Source organism: Rhinopithecus roxellana, chromosome 14, assembly GCF_007565055.1.
Source record: "Rhinopithecus roxellana isolate Shanxi Qingling chromosome 14, ASM756505v1, whole genome shotgun sequence".
Classification (NCBI taxonomy): Eukaryota; Metazoa; Chordata; class Mammalia; order Primates; family Cercopithecidae; genus Rhinopithecus; species Rhinopithecus roxellana.
Genome location: NC_044562.1, coordinates 73,456,025 through 73,471,941, shown reverse-complemented (window position 1 = coordinate 73,471,941; position 15,917 = coordinate 73,456,025).

The window sequence follows — 15,917 nt, the reverse complement described above, 5'->3', positions numbered from 1 at the left end:
ACTCTGTCAGATCTGTCTGAGACTAGTAGCTTGGGAAGACATCTCTTACTGGAATCATTAGCTAATGGTTAGGGAGGGAGAGATAGAAAAGGTTTTGTGTTATGAGAACCAGATGGATTCCAGGCCTTGCCTTAAAACATTGAATAATCTCTCCACCTAGTTATTATCCATATACACAATGAGCTAGCATTGCCCTATTCCCTGCAAAGACAAATGGGACCCACTCTGCCTTGAGCAATTTCTGTAAATTCTCTGAGCCTCAGTTTCTTCAAGTGCAAAATGGAGACAATACCAGTATTCACTGAGTAATAGCTAATCTTAGGATAATATCATACTGCTATATTAAATAAGCTGACTACTTGATATCATGACTAACTGTGATGCTGCTGTTCTATAACCAACAATTTTAGTAAATGAAAAATGGGAAAAAATAAAACGGGGACAATAACTGTATCCTACCTCATTTAATCAAAGAGATAATCCATATAAAGCTCTTAATACAGGGCTTGATATTCAGTAAGCACTGAATAGATATTAGCTAAAATTATTCCTGCTAACACATGGAGCTATTTCAGAAAGCCTAATTGAGGACAAAAAGGCAGCTGAACTACCAAGAGGCAAAGATAGCACAAAGCCTGGCTGCTTGACTTATGGCCCACAGGCCAGCAGCATCGGCGTCACGGGGAAGCTTGCTGGAAATGCAGGGTCTTGGGCGATACCCTGGACTGGTTGAGCCTGGATCTGCAATTTAACAAGATCCCTAGGTGATCACACGCACGCACATTAAAGGTCAAGAAATGCTGATGAAAAAGCACTGACATCTCTGGCATTACTAACTGTGTCACTTTGGGCACTTTGTCACTCCTTATGCTTATTTTGTCATCTATAAACCCTTACCTTGTTAGGGTCATGGCGTGCTTAAGTGCCTCGGGTGGTAAGTGCTATTCAGCCCTTGCTATCTGTGCTCTCCAGCCCAGGCTTGGGCCACTGCGGGCCCCTCACAGCCTCACACCTTGGGGCCATAGTTCAGCAGGAGCCAGACTGCCGAGTTCACACCCTGGATCCCTCACCTGGAGGAAGGTGTGGCCGTGCGACCTGCACAGATACCTTACTGTTCCAAGCCTTAATTTCTCATCTGTTAAAATTGGAACAATGGCTATGCCTAGCTCCCGGGGATGCCGAAGCGTGGAGTGAAATGGGCCACAAAGGTCAGGCCAAGGCTGTGCTCAAAGCACATTTTAGCCTCCTCAGTAGGCTGTGTTGAGCAGAGTCCATGCTGTGAGCTGAGTGAGTCCCTGCTCCACAGAGACTCAATGCCTCTTGCTGCTTGACTGACAGCTGCAAGAACTCCCTAGGTCTAGAACTTGGGTACCACGGAGGACAGGGTCCAAACCCTTATAGGCAAAAAAAAAAGGGCGGGGGGGACTCCTATCCTTTCTAATATTAGTCCTAGAGCAGGAGGAAGCAAATTACAACCTTAGCCTCTTCTGGAAATCAGAGGGCTTGGTTGTGTGGAGATGACTATGTGAAAGAGGCAGTTGGAAAGCCTTTGGAAAAAGTCAATCATGAGACAACTGCAAGCTCTTGTTCTGTGCTGTCCACCTTGTGGCCAGGAGAGAAGAGTAGTGCTGCTCCCAGCAAGGAGGGTCCGTTCCCTGATCCCTCTTTCCCCTTCCTCCCTTAAACACCACAAGGCCAATGCCACAAACTCCCCTACTGCCCAAACAACCAAGCCACGTGGCTGGGTCCAGAAGTGGGAGAAAGAGAGTAAAGGATGGTGGCCATGAGGCACGCACTGGACACCTCTCTTCTGCCCACCTTTTCCCTCTGCTGGATGCGAGAGTTTCTTTTCACCCCATAATTCCTTCCCACAGGTTTGGGCATCAGCCAGTTTCCACTCTGGCCCCTGACCCCGGGGACCTGATTTCTTGATCATTCTCACATACTACAAGTCAATAAAAAAAAAACTACTCGTTCAAGGGCATTTTAATATTTTGGGAAGGACAATGCTTGGTTGTGGCTCTGTCCTGTGCGTTGTAGGACGTTTAGCAGCATCTCTGGCCTCTGCCCACTAGATGTCAGTAACACTCCCAGCCCCTATTAGGTTGTGACAACCAAATCGTTCCGAGTGGAGGACCTCTGGTCTAGGAGTTGGTCACAGTGGACTTTGAAGCTCAATGATGGCTCCAAAAGGCTCTAACATCTCCCAGTTGATCTCTAAGTAGCGTTATTTTCTAGTGTTTTGCTCATTCCCCTAACCAAGCACAGAATTTTGTGCTTGGTTATTCAGAATTCTGTGACATGTATTCACAATGTCGAATATATATCATCTTTGCTGAGCCAGGACCTACACAGAATCCTGTAAAAGTAAAGCTTGCCCTCAGATAGACAGGTAAGTCCAGTAAGGCCAGTTACTGTTTTCTTCTAAGGGGAGGAGTTGCATTACCATGGCCCAAAGAGGCTGTGCGTGTGGCCTGACTGTGGGCAGTGGTAGGCAAGAGGCTACAGGTGCTTGCTGGGGTTCTTGGCTGTGCTCTGGTTGGTTGTTAGAATGATTCAGGACAAGCTACTTACCTACCTGCAGAGATAATTAGCTTGCCTTGGTTTACACATTTCAGCCCCAGTCTCTCTTCTGCAAAATGAGGGGTCTGATTTGGAAAAATCTCTGAGATTCTGTAAGTGATCTAAGATTAGTTAACATGCATTCAATCGAGAGAACTTTTTTATTAGATATTATGATCTTTCTACTTTTCGGTATTAAAATTTCAGTTTTTCTTTAAAACGATGATCATAATAAATGATGATTTAAGAAACTGTCTATACTTAGCAAAGTAAGACATTGGAAATCTCATGTTTGTACCTGAAAAAATTATTTTAAATATTTTACATAAAATCTCCATGTCCAGGAATCACTGATGAGAAGCTTGACCATCCCAGATGTGGAATGTGTGGGACAGTGGCTCAGCCAGAGTACACATTCGCATTCCGATGCCTGGCATGGCGTCCACCTTTGGAATCCAGCATCCTTTTATGACAGGCAGGATTTCTCCAACACCATGGTTTCTAGGATAAAATAAATCTTAACCTTCCATTGGGTCATTATGTTATCACTGAAATGCATGAGAAAAATTCAACATGCATTTTGGTGATGTGAAAGGAAAATAAATCTTGGGACTCCAAAATCACTAAGCTAAGGGAAAAGTCAAGCTAGGAACTATGTCAAGCAAACCTGCCTCCCATTTTAATTTCTAAATAAGATAGCTACCGAGATAAAAGAACTACCTACCTCCCTCACAATTTGCCCACAAGGAAATTCCATGTGGGCCTCAAGATTTTTACCTTCTAACAGTTCCGTTGAATATCACCCCGGCAAGGTAGACTAATATAATAGCTCATCTTCACAGATGCTAGACGGAAAGTCATCCCTCCACTTACTAGAGGCAAATGCATATCTGATTGCTTCCTCTGTCCTGTTGTCTATGTAAAAATGCAGATTCACTGAGCCAGACTCAGTGAAAGGTGATCAAGGACTCAAAAGAATGCAACCTTTTGTCTCTTATCTACCTATGACCTGGAAGACACCCTTCCCACCCCAGCCCGCCCTTCCTTCTAGTTGTCCCGCTTTACTGGACTGAACCAATATACATCTTACACATATTGATTGATGTCTCACGTCTCCCTAAAATGTATAAAAGCAAGCTGTACCCAACCACCTTGGGCACATGTCATCAGGACCCCTGAGGCTGTGTCATGGGTGTATCCTTAACCTTGGCAAAATAAACTTTCTAAATTGGTTGAGTCCTGTCTCAGATATTTTGGGTTCACAGCAGAAACAAAACAATAGCTACATACTCCACTTTTGATGGTTATGTGTACAAAGAGGTCAAATACAGTTCTTCATTAGAACTCTTTTTAAGCTATTAATAGCTAAGGGAATCTTGCTTTTTTATTTGTTTGAATTAAATTAAATGGAATAAATAGGCATTTGAATACAAACTGGACTAATGCTGAACGAGGGGCTGCAGGGAAACTGACACTGGATGACCCTGGGCTGCTGCCCTCAAAGGAGTTATTATCCTGGAAGGGTTACAAGACAAGAAAACAACTGGCTGCAGCCAAGGGGAGGCGTGGGGAACAAGCCTGAGCTGGACTCAGTTGTAGGGTGTGGGTGGGAGGTGAGAAGAGGAAGGGGGCAGTTCGAGGAGGCACAGGTCACCGTTGACAGGGGACCAGCATTATGAGAAAAGGTGGCATTAGATGGACCAGACCGTGTGAGCAATTTGGGGCCTGTAGCTATGTCATCACCCTAATGTCCCTAGTTCCTAGCAGTCTGTGAATGCTCAACAAATGTTGGAAAACTTAATTAAATAAAAATTAATGGCAGTGGATGTGCTATTAGAATCAAGAATTGGCCGAGTGCAGTGGCTCACACCTGGAATTCCACACATTGCAGGGCCGAGGAAGGTGGACCCCTTCAGCTGAGGAGTTCAAGACCAGCCTGGGCCACCTAAGGAGACCCTGTCTCTACAAAAATACAAAAATTAACCAGGCATAGTGGCACGTACTTGTAGCCCCAGCTACTCAGGAGACTGAGGTGGGAGGACCTGCGTGAGCCCAGGAGGTTGAGGCTAGAGTGAGCTTTGATTACACCAAGGCACTCCAGCCTGGGCGGCAGAGCAAGACCTTGTCTCAAAAATATTAAAATAAAATAAAATAAAATAAAAAAGAGTTACTGATCACTATGCTTTTCTTGGACTTAAAAGTTGGGAAAAGTTCTCAGTTTCGGAGTGTTATGTGCATGAAGGGATGCTTTCCCATACTTTAATTAAGTGTCTGTAGTACTTACTGTTCAACACAAGAGGGAGCTGCTGCCTAGTTTATTCAACTAAAATATTTTTTGTATGTTTGCTCCATTTCTTCTCAAACTACAGTAGTGTATAGTATACTGTGCTATCTAACCACCGTCCCCAAATATAGCCCACCAACCAAAAATTCCCGTCACAACCCAACAAAAGTATTACCAGCAGTACATTATTTTCCAAAATGAATTTCTCCTAAATTATGTGATTTGTAGGGGGAAAAAATAGTATTTTAAATGTCTTAGGAACAGATACCCGAGGCCAGTCTGGAGTGTTCTTCAGATCCTTAAATAAACCCAGGATTTTCCAGTGATGAAAGCTTTGCTTATAAAAATGTCTCGGGACCTCATATGAGGGCAGCAAGGCTGATATAAGAGTCATTTCTAAGTGCCCAGATTTTCATGAGGGTCAAAGTCTCCCTGAGATATTGGCTGAGTCCAGGCCTCAAACATAGCAAGTGAAATTTATTTTGCAAAGAGCTGCAAAGAACAGACTATGAAGTAGCCAAAATGCCGGTGTCCCTTGAATCAAGATCATCTGACATACATATGAGAACTTAGGGGAAAAAATAAGCAAATTATACTCATATGATTTTTGAAAATTTCTTGCTTTACTAAAGGATTCTCTTCAGAATTTCTTCCATAGCAAACTCCCTAGTATTGTACATTTTTTAAAAACTTCAATTACCAAAATCGAATCTACATACTATTCTTCAGAGTCACCATTTCTAGCAAATAAAGTGTGCTGTTACCATCGAAAAATAGCCCACTATAAATGCCGGTGTATAGTTCATTCAAATGTGGGAGGTGGCATTACTAAGTAAACAGAGATCAATGGGTCTTTAGTGATCTGAGAATGAAATCAAGAAAAGAAAGAGCGTAAAGTGAGAGAACATTTTCCCAATTCACAACCAAATTCAGTCTTTGCTAAGAAATCTATTTTTCATCTTAAAGAACGAAAACAATTTCTCTGATCTCCCTAGAATGGTATCATTATTAATGTTTCTTTTTGGAATAAGTCACAGCTATCTACAATTCCCATTGGCCAGACAGACCCTCCCATGTCTGGATGTCCATGTTTATGCATCACCTTCTGTTTGGACGAACCGAGGCAAGATGGCGCAGTTCCCGGTTCTTCACCGTCAACTTTCCCGCGCCCGGGAAAGACACGGGTCGACTGCGCAGGCGCAACCCGACCTCCTACGGAGAAGAACCGGAACCCGCCTAGCCACGCCTACCGCCCCGCCCCCGACCCGCCTATGTCCCGCCCACTGCCCGCCCACTCCCGGGCCCAGGACACAAAAGCCACTCCCGGCGGGCGCACGGTGCGAACTTCCTCAGCCCCTCCTCATGCGTGGGACCCAGGAACCTCGTCCAAGAACGCCGGAGCGAACTTTCTCGGCCCATCCTCGTACACGGGACCCGGGAACCTCGTCCGAGAACGCCGGAGCGAACTTCCTCGGCCCCTCCTCGTACGCGGGACCCGGGAACCTCCTCCGAGAATACCGGAGCGAACTTCCTCGGCCCCTCCTCTTACACGGGACCCAGGAACCTCGCCGGAGAATGCCGGAGCGACTTCGTCGGCCTCCACCGCCGGAGACCGGTGAACCTCGCCCCTCCCTCACATTGGCTTGTAAATAAAGTTTTTTTTGCCTTGCCTACTTGCCTTTTCTCTGGCATTTGCTCTGGGGGTCGCATTAAAGCAAATCACCTTCTCTCCCTTGTATTGATGTCTTATACTCTTCACTTCCTGGGGGCAAAGGTCATGCCTTCTTTACTTCTATGTTACCAACATGAGCCTAGTCCAGGCTGGTGGTAAGCAGTTCATTCGTGTTTAGAAAAAAATCACAGCCAGGCCAGGTGTGGTGGCTCACGCTTGTAATCTCAGCACTTTGGGAGGCCAAGGTGGTGGATCACCTGAGGTCAGGAGTTCGACATCAGCCTGACCAACATGGTGAGACCCTGTCTCTACTAAAAATACAAAAATCAGCTGGGTGTGGCAGCATGTGCCTGTAATCCCAGCTACTCAGGAGGCTGAGGCAGAAGACTTGCTTGAACCCAGGAGGCGGAGGTTGCAGTGAACCAAGATCGCACCACTGTACTCCAGCTTGGGTGACAGAGCAGGACTCTGTCTAGAAAAAAACACACACACACACACACACACACAGCCGAGGGGAGAGTGACTGATAAATAAAGAATGAAGAAAATGGGGCATTTCATACTCATACTTAAAGTTTGTGTGTTTTTGTTTGTTTCTGTTGTTTGCTTGTTAAATTTTAATTCTCTGCTCAAGAGGTAGCAGAGAGTGGTGAGGAGTGTGAACTCAGATGTCTTGGGTTCAGATCCCAGCTCTGCCACATCTAGCTGTGTAGTCTTGGGCAAGATTCTTGTCTTTGCCATGTCTCAGTTTCTTCATCAATAACATGAAGCTGCTGCTGTTGCTGCTGCTGCTGCTGCTGCTGCTGCTAAGACTTTCCACATGGGGTTTGTAATTTATAAAGTACTCAGAACAGTGTCTGACACAAAGTTAATACTATTAGTGTTTATAAAACAGAATAATTATATTTAGTGGGATGTAGTCAAGTGTACTTTGATTCATTAAAAGCCAAATAGGCCGGGTGCGGTGGCTCATGCCTATAATCCCAGCACTTTGGGAGGCCCAGGCAGTGGATCACCTGAGGTCAGGAGCTTGAGACCAGTGTGGTCAACATGGTGAAACTCTGTCTCTACTAAAAATACAAAAATTAGCTGGGTGTGGTGGTGAGCGCCTGTAATCCCAGCTACTCAGGAGGCTGAGGCAGGAGAATCTTTTGAACTCAGGTTGGGGAGCTTGCAGTGAGCCGAGATCGTGCCACTGCACTCCAGCCTGGGCAACAGAGCAGGACTTCTTCTCAAAAAAAAAAAAAAAAAAAAAAAAAAAAAAAAAAGCCAAATAAATCTTTAAAAAATGTAATGGAGATGGGATGATGAAAATGTTCTGGAGTTACATAGTGGTGATGGTTATGCAACCTTGTGAATATACTACAAACCACTGAACTGTACATTTTTTAATGGTGAATTTTATGTGAATTATATCACAATAAAAATGTGATAGAGGAAGACTCAATTCAACAAATGTTTGTGGACTCATAATAGCGATTCAGTCCTCTCCTGGATATAAAAAAAGCTTAGAATGTCATGTATGCTTTGAAGGATGTTATTTAAGGAGCACCTAGAGAGGAGAGTGTCAGTCACTTTTCCCAGCTCACTGGGGAAGGTGCTGCTATCCACATTCTTTACTCTGAGACTTAGAAGCATTCTAAGGTCCCACAGGAAGTGTGGGTAGCAGGAACCAGCCAGCTGGTTCCACCAAACTACCTTCTTCAGGTAGGGACAGTTTTGGTGAGGACGGAGAATTTACATCTATAAAGTAATGAGCAAAGTACACATCTCAGGAGGCTTTTAGGGCCAGTATGTGTGCTAAGGAAGAACAAGAAGAGTGCAGGCTCTGAGCAGCCGGTGGTTAGGGAAGGTTTTCTGGAAGCCGTGACCTCGGAAAGGGACTTTAACAGATTAGTCAGGTTTTAACTCTGCCGGTCAGTTGCACTGAGAGTAACTGTCTTTAGAGATGTGTAAGAAGTGCTTGCAAAACTGCTTTTCCTAGGATCATGCATATTATCAGGTTGAAAATTCTCACACTGACAGTATTAACAAACATGGATGTATGAATTTCATATTCATATCAGAAACTCATATCAACTGAGTTTGAAGCTGAAGCCATAGGCATTTGTTTTGACCAATTATACAAGGTAGGATGTTAATGAGAGAATGAGAGCACTCTAAAGACAACTAGCTTGCTTAACTACCCATTCACTTGTCTCTTCGTTTATTCAACAAACTTTTTTTTTTTTTTTTTTTTTTTTTGAGACAGAGTATCGCCCTGTTGCCCAGGCTGTAATGCAGTGGCACAATCTCAGCTCATTGCAACCTCCACCTTCCGGGTTCAAACGATTCTTCTGCGTCAGCCTCCCAGGAGCTCGGACTACAGCCTCCCAGGAGCTCGGCGCGTGCCACCATGCCTGGCTAATTTTTGTATTTTTGGTAGAGACAGGGTTTACCGTATTGTTCAGGCTGGTCTCAAACTCCGGACCTTGTGGGATCCACCTGCCTCAGCCTCCCAAAGTGCTGGGATTACAGGCGTGAGCCACAGCACCCAGTCTCAACAAACTTTTCTTTTCAGCACCTACCTCACTAGTACCTGATAATATAAATATAATGAAATGCAGTTTCTCTGCTTCAGGAAGATTCCAAGCTAGGAGCTGAAATCAGATACATAAAAATACTATAAAGTGATCATTGGTATAGCAAAGGGCAATAGAAGGGAGACGGGAAACCCAGGCTTGAAAGCACTACCTTAGATTGATGTTCAAAATTAAGAGTATTCAAGAGTTTTATTTTTCTGGCTAAAAAAAAAAAAAAAAAAAGCTCTTACAAAGTACTTTAGACTCACTTAGCAGCACCTTCACTGGCTGACAGAAGAGGAAGAAAGAATTAGGGAAGGGACAAGGAAACATTCTGTCCCCGTCTTTCCCCTCGTTATAGGCTCTCTGGGTGGTGGGTGAGCCACTTGCTTAAAAGTGGGTTGAAATTTGAGGTGGGATGACTTTCCTATTCTACACTTCCAAGCAGGCTTCCAGAGGGAAAATGTGTCGGGGTTTGAGGAAGAAGCCGGACTTCTTTAAGGCTATCTGTAGAGACAGAGAGATGATGGATTTCCCCTAAGAGGAAATTGGTTTCTCCATCAGTGCTCCATTTTGACCCAATTCTCACCCAACAACCAGTTTAAAAGATAGGAAAACAGTTTGTAATTAAAAAGAAAAAAACCTTTTTATTGTGTAAAATGCACATAACGTAAAACTTACCATTTTAACAATTTTTAAGTGTATTTCAGTGGCATTACATATATTCACAATGGTGTGTAACCAACACCACTATCCATCTCCAGAACTTTTTCATCATCACAAATTGAAATTCTACACCCATTCAGCAATAACTCATCCCCACCTCCAAACCCTGATAACCTCTATTCTACTTTCTGTTTCTATGAACTTGCCTATTTGAGGTACCGCGTATGAGTGGAATCACACCGTATTTCACTTAGCTGAATGTTTTTCAGGTTTAGGTATGTTTCAGAATTTCACTCCTTTTTAAGTCAGAGAGATATTCCACACTTACGTATCTACCACCTTTTGTTCATCCATGCATCTTCTTAGGCCCTTGGGCTGTTTCCATCTTCTGACGATTGTGAATAATGCTGCAATTGTGAACATAGGCATACAAGTATCTGTTCAAGTCCCTGCTTCCAATTCCTTTGGGTATATACCTAGGAATGGAATTGCTGGATCGTATGGTAATTCTATATTTAGCTTCTTGGGGAACTGCCAGACTTTTCCACAGCTGCTGCACCATTTTACATTCCCACCAGCAACAGCAAGGGTTCCAATTTCTCCACACCCTCCCCAAGGGCAATTGCAGAAGAGTTGGGAAGAGTTCTTAACTTTGAGTTGAAAGAGGTTTATTTGAATTTAATTGGTAAATGCTCAAGGTAAAAAAAAAATCCAAATGGAATATTCCTATTCATATGCTGTGTGGAGGGGGAGAGAGAAAGAGCAAGAGTCAACCAACTCAGAGGCCCATACAGGCAAAGTTGTGGAGGCCCCATGCCTGATTACACACCATAGTGACCACCAGCAGCAGTTTTGGGGTTACTTCCAGAAATTTAATATAAGAGAATTACCCCCCGCGATTCATATTTTGAGCAGGAATTTCCTTGCTGTGGGGACTGTCTATCTTCATGCCCAGCCCATGCTGACATAGTGACAGTGGTGCCTCTTTCCCCAGGCTGTCTATGACAGCCTGGGATGCAGCCCCCTCCTGACGTTTGCAGACACATTTGTCAGGGGTGCTCTGTATAGCCTGGTGGAGTTTCCAAACTGTCACTGAAACTTTCTAAGGGGTCTTCCTGCCGGTGTCCACAGAGGATATCCTCCATGTTCATCAACAGGGCGGCTATGACTTACAGAGCCTGCTGGCTGCCCACTGCTGATACAGCTGGGGCTCAGGGTCCATGCTTAGACATACATCTTGAAATGTTTTTCAACAATTACTGTAAAGAAAGTCTAAGAGGTCAAAGGTACCGTGTCACTCCCACTGCAGCAAAGAGAGTTCTTTCTAGAGCTGGGGCTGGAAGGAGCCTTGGGTGAAAGAGTATGGCCTGGCACCCATGTCTCCAACTACCAGCTGGAGTTTCCCCACTGTCCAGGAACAAGTGAGCCTGATGTGGTCAGGCATGGTAGCATCTCTTCCCTTCTGTCTCCCTTGGAGGATACTGTCCTCATGCTTGTCCAAGATCATAAAGGTTTGTAAGTGGAAAGGGAGGTAGATAGTGAATTCACAGAAGGTTGCAGGGATGCTTCTGCGGAGAGATGTTGGGGTGTAGCCCACTGTGAGGGCTATTCTTGGGGTCCTGCCCCACCACTCCAGGCTCCTTGTGCTGTGTGTGGGAGACAGACAGCACATCTGAGCATGCTCCTGGACTGTGCAGGGACACGTGCTTTGTAAGTTTGCTCAGCGTTCATCTTCCTTGGTTTTGAAAGCTGTTCCATGATGCCAATTTGTGTCCTGTGAATTCATGGAAAAATCCCTAAATTGTATTATTGAAAGCTGGAGAACAAAGAGAAGTGTATCTCGTCATCTAAGCTTTTGAATGATACTATAATGAAGCTGAGTTCAATACCAATACGAGACTAACAAGTTTATCTAACAGTATATACACCAGGCCGGGCGCGGTGGCTCACGCCTGTAATCCCAGCACTTTGGGAGGCCAAGGTGGGCAGATCACTTGCAGTCAGGAGTTCGAAACCAGCTTGGTCAACTTGGTGAAATCCCATCTCTACTAAAAGTACAAAAATTAGCTGGGCATGGTGGCAGGCGCCTGTAATCCCAGCTATGTGGGAGGCTGAGGCAGGAGAATGGCTTGAACCTGGGAGGCAGAGGTTGCAGTGAGCTGAGATTGCACCACTGCACTCCAGCCTAGGTGACAGAGTGAAACTCTGTCTTAAAATATATATATGTGTGTGTGTGTGTGTGTGTGTGTGTGTGTGTGTGTGTGTGTGTATGTGCTCCAAATATCATTTTACAGACCTAGGGCTGAAGAAATAAATCTGGTATAGCAATAACCTGCATTTTCCTTCAGGCTTTGAAGAAGTGAGTTTTGGGAACAAATGCTAATTTGGGGATTTGGTGCAGGCTTTTCTTTTGCTTGCCCTCAAAAAGACACAGTTTTACATTTGAGATTAAGAGGGTGGTAAATTTAGTTCACTCAGGTTTCAATATTGAAAATATATGATGGTATGCTCGCTTATGCAATAGGGTCTTTATATTTCAGAATGAATTTTTTTTTCTACATGGGATGAAATTGGAGAATCTCTGAGATGATCTTAAAAATCAGAAAATTACAGCTTAATTAAGTGTTACCGCTACAACTTCTTGCTTTAAAAGAAATATTATATAGGCATCTAGTATAAAATGCAAAAGATTAAAAAAATACTTTTTTTCTCACATAATCAGCTGTTTTTTAGCTCGTTAGCTCAAATACTTTTGGTATTTGAAAAAATGATCCCTACTGTAAAACATTTAGAAACTTCACCTTTGGTGTTGATGTGAAGCTTGACTTGCAATGTGACTGCTAGATGCTCTTTAGCTGAGCCTTTTCTCACACAAATCACTGTTTTTAAAACTCCTCATTCTGGGTATTTAAAAAATTATATTATTTTTCATTGTAGAACAATTAGAAAATTCATATTTGGAAATGATACTTAGCTTGACTTGTAGCATAGTTTGATGGTGTTTGTTATAAGGATCTAAATTTCTCAAGTTTTACTCAGAGAATGGGCAACAATGGCTTAGATTGCACATGGAGATGGTTCAGAATAGGGTGAAGAGGTTGGTACCGGCTGGATTAGAGGTTGGATTAGATGACCCCTCACCCTCAGGTACCTTCTACTCAAATGATTATAATTACTAAGGTATTGACCATAAACTACCACTGATTCTGTATCTATGTACCCAGCATAGGACCTGGAAAAGCGTCAGCCTTTTGTAAATGTGCACTGGCTGACTGAGATTCCTGCAGATCCTGACTCTGCTTTAGGGTTTGTGTGCTGATGCTCAGAATGGCTTTCTGGTTGTTGCACAGTTCATGGACTCCACTCAGATGTGCTACAGAAAATGTTGAGCCTCCAGCATAAAGAGTTGTATCTACTTCTTTCCATGACAGTCTATTAGTGGAACTTAGAACTCTGTTCTGGCCGGAAGTGGTAGCTCACGCCTGTGATCTCAGCACTTTGGGAGGCCAAGGCGGGCGGATCACCTGAGGTTGGGAGTTCGAGACCAGCCTGACCAATATGAAGAAACCCCACGTCTACTAAAAATACAAAATTAGCCAGGTGTGGTGGCGCATGCCTGTAATCCCAGCTATGAGAGAGGCTGAGGCAGGAGAATTGCTTGAACCTGGGAGGCAGAGGTTGCGGTGAGCAGAGATCGTACCGTTGCATTCCAGCCTGGGTAATAAGCGAAACTCTGTCTCAAAAACAAAACAAAACAAAACAAAACAAAAAAACCCCACATACACACAAAAAGAACTCTGTTCATCAAAATCCTGTTTTTATATGATCCAGTTTCAAGGGGAATTCTGGTTTGATGGGATGAAACCACTGTGTGTCCCCTGTGGTTGTAAGATCTGAGACACAGCAGCTTTTCACACAGGTGCTTGCACTCTGCACCCTTTTCTCCCTTTAAATATCATTGGGCTTAATATCTGGGTGATGGGATGATCTGTGCAGCAAACCAGCATGACACATAGTTACCAGTGTAACAAACCTGCACATCCTATACATGGACTCTTGAACTTAAAATAAAAGTTGGAAATAAATAAATAATGAATAAATAACATTATATCACCTGGGGTCTTAGAAGAGGTCGTGTGAGTAGCCCTGCTAGAGGATGAACAGGAAGGTAGCTAGAAGCTCAAACAGGGAAAACCCAGAGATGTTTCCAGACCTTTCTCCGAGCTCTGCCCTGCCTGCCTTCCGCTCTTGATATGTGTCTGGGTGTCTCTCCCACCTAGGTGACAGGTGTGCTGTGCACTCCTCCATGGTTTGTCCTGCAGAGGAAATTCAGTCATTCCCAAGTTTACTCTGTGGGCCTGCAGTCTATTCTCAGTGGAAACCGTTTTTGCCTTTTTTTTTTTTTTTTTTTTTGAGACAGTCTCTCTCTGCTGCCCCAGCTCACAGGAGTGCAGTGGTGTGATGTCAGCTCACTGCAACCTCTGCCTCCGAGATTCAAGTGATTGTACTCACTCAGACTCCCAAGTAGCTGGGATTACAGGTGCGTGCCATCACAGCTGGATAATTTTTGTATTTTGTGTAGAGACGGGGTTTCACTGTGTTGGTCACGCTGGTCTTGAACTCCTGACTTTAAGTCATCTGCCTGCTCTGGCCTACCAAAGTGCTGGGATTACAGGTGTTTGCCACTGCACCCAGCCTGTTTTTGTCTTTTTGAATGGTCTCCATATGCTGGTCTGTTACTCCACTAGGCTTTTCTGTCACAATCACTTTCTGATTAACCATTTAGTAGAATTTTATTTTTATGTTTTTGGAGACGGAGTCTTGCTCTGTCACCCAGGCTGGAGTGCAATGGTACGATCTCGGCTCACTGCAGTCTCTGCCTCCCAGGTTCAAGCAGTTCTCATTCCTCAGCCTCCTGAGTAGCTGGGATTACAGGCATGAGCCACCATGCCCAGCTGGTTCTGTATTTTTAGTAGAGACGGGGTTTCTCCATGTTGTTCAGGCTGGTCTCGAACTCCTGATCTCAGGTGATCCGCCTGCCTCGGCCTCCCAAAGTGTTGGGATTACAGATGTGAGCCACTGGGCCAGGCCCCATTTAGTAGAATTTTCACAAGAAAATAGTTTGAAGTGGCCGGGCGCGGTGGCTCAAGCCTGTAATCCCAGCACTTTGGGAGGCCGAGACGGGCGGATCATGAGGTCAGGAGATCGAGACCATCCTGGCTAACACGGTGAAACCCCATCTCTACTAAAAAAAAAAAAAAAATACAAAAAACTAGCCGGGCAAGGTGGCGGGCGTCTGTGGTCCCAGCTACTAGGGAGGCTGAGGCAGGAGAATGGCGTAAACCCGGGAGGCGGAGCTTGCAGTGAGCTGAGATTCGGCCACTGCACTCCAGCCCGGGCGACAGAGCGAGACTCCGTCTCAAAAAAAAAAAAAAAAAGAAAATAGTTTGAAGTATTAAAAACAATTCAAGTAATATTTCTTCTGATTATAAAAGTAATCATTTGTAGAAAATTTAGAAAATTCTAGGGAAGCAAAAGGAAGAAAATAAAATCATCTATTAATTCATATGTGAGAGAAATTGTTAGGACTTTGTAGTGTAATTTTGTTGACTTCCTCTTTAATCACAAATAATAAAGACAAACTTTACAAAGAAGGGAATATACCGTACCTGCCATTTTGCCTTTTTTTTTTTTTTTTTTTTTTTTTTGAGACAGTGTCTTGCTCTGTCACCCAGGCTAAAGTGCAATGGCATGATCTCGGCTCACTGCAACCTCCACCTCCCGAGTTCAAGCAATTCTCCTGCCTCAGCCTCCTGAGTAGCTGGGATTACAGGTGTTTGCCACCATGTCCAGCTAATTTTTGTATTTTTAGTAGAGATGGGGTTTCACCATGTTGACCAGGCTGGTCTGGAACTCCTGACTTCAGGTGATCTGCCCACCTCAGCCTCCCAAAGTGCTATGATTACAGGCGTGAGCCACCGCGCCCAGCCTCTTTTTTCTTTTCTATTATTATTATTATTTTTTTTCTGAGACAAGGTCTCACTCTCACCCATGCAGTGGCACAACCATGGCTCACTGAAGCCACGACCTCCCAGGTTCAAGGGATCCTCCCACCTCAGCCTCCCAAGAAGCTAGGTCTACAGGCGTGCACCACCATACCTGGCTCCTTTTTT